This window comes from Penaeus monodon, chromosome 29 (genome assembly GCF_015228065.2).
Source record: "Penaeus monodon isolate SGIC_2016 chromosome 29, NSTDA_Pmon_1, whole genome shotgun sequence".
Taxonomy (NCBI): Eukaryota; Metazoa; Arthropoda; class Malacostraca; order Decapoda; family Penaeidae; genus Penaeus; species Penaeus monodon.
Genome location: NC_051414.1, coordinates 20,532,150 through 20,533,503, shown reverse-complemented (window position 1 = coordinate 20,533,503; position 1,354 = coordinate 20,532,150). Strand labels below are relative to the sequence as shown.

At 50.0% G+C, this 1,354-nt stretch overlaps 1 protein-coding gene across 1 annotated transcript in view; it reads left to right on the top strand.

Annotated features, from left to right (window-relative positions):
- Window positions 1-1,354, top strand: part of LOC119591767 (cadherin-related tumor suppressor-like) — a gene marked incomplete at its 3' end in the record, with an annotated part of 104,813 nt that overhangs the window by 13,988 nt on the left and 89,471 nt on the right.

Below are 1,354 nucleotides of genomic sequence, written 5' to 3'. Positions count from 1 at the left end.
CGCCACACCCATCATTCTACCTCTTCGCCTCCCGCCGCTCTTCATTTGGAGACAGTGAAGGTAGACAATCCGAGGGAACGATTAGCGATTCGAGGCCTCACGGTCCCGTCTCGGAGCTACCGTAGACTCGCATCCATTAACCGCATTCTGGCGGGATTTCAGTAGGATTTTTGGCATATCTTGAACTCATGGAGACGACCCGACTGTCTGGGGATGTGTGGAGAGACCAGCGTCTGTTCGCGCATCGACATTCCTCTATGGTCCGTCTTGCCTGCAAAGGTTTTAAGAGAGAGATTCGGAGAGACTGGCACTGGTCGGGGAATGAAGCGGTGTCACGGCCTGTTCCGAAGCACAAAGCGGTTTGGAGCTTAAGCAAGATGTGGTGGAACTATGGTACGAGTCCAGACATCTTTATGGCTTTGGTGCTGGGTAAAGAGACCTGCGGTAGGAGCGTGACAGGATGTGGAAGATTTGTTGAACTCTTTCGGTTCAGTTAAAAGGAAATTGTGACACAAATGTAGCAAGACCGGGGTGGTTGTGACTGTCGTTGAGAGGCATGTTGAAATGTAGCAAACATGTGACAAATTATGACTATAGATGTGACGTATGAATAGGCACTAGGCATAAAGCATACCTGAATGTTTTTGTTTACAATTGTGGCAAAGGCAGAGGGGAACTGGATATACGTATCCTATAAATCGAAGATAGATAATCATTTTGAATCAAGAAGATGATGTACTGTGATGGTTACGCAAGTGAAGACCATTCTTTAGATTGAAGCTTTACTGTGATAATAATATTCATATGAAACAGGTGTATGTCTGAAACGTTCCAGTTACTGATGGAATTGTTACTCGAGAGAAGAAATGATGTATGACTGACAGATATGTTGAGTGACTTGGCCATGGTTGTACCCTCCCCCTCGTCTTCGGCATGGGGACATGAGCGTGCCCATACGCCGACGAGGAAGAAGATCCGACCTGTGTGTCCGCATGTGTCCCGTTGAATCGCGGTGGCCTCCCCTCCGCTATGTGTCGGGGTGCGCATCCCTTCCGCACTGTAGGCGAGCGTTGGCCCGACTTCGTACATATCTGGCAGTCGGGGCGCCCGCCTTGAAATTTATGTATCCCTTAACGAACTTTATGACCAATTAGAAGCGTTGGCGGTCCTGGCCTCGCTGTGGCTCCGGCTGTGACCTCTCGCTCGCTCTCCCCTTCGGTGCCCTCCCATAGCAGTGTGTATGTGCTGTGCCTCTATTTGCTTGTATGGGGGCTGGGGCCTCTGTGGCGTCTGGTCTCGTACGTGTGGGTGGGGATTTTACATGTTTACTTTGCGTGTTTCTTTGCCTGCGCGC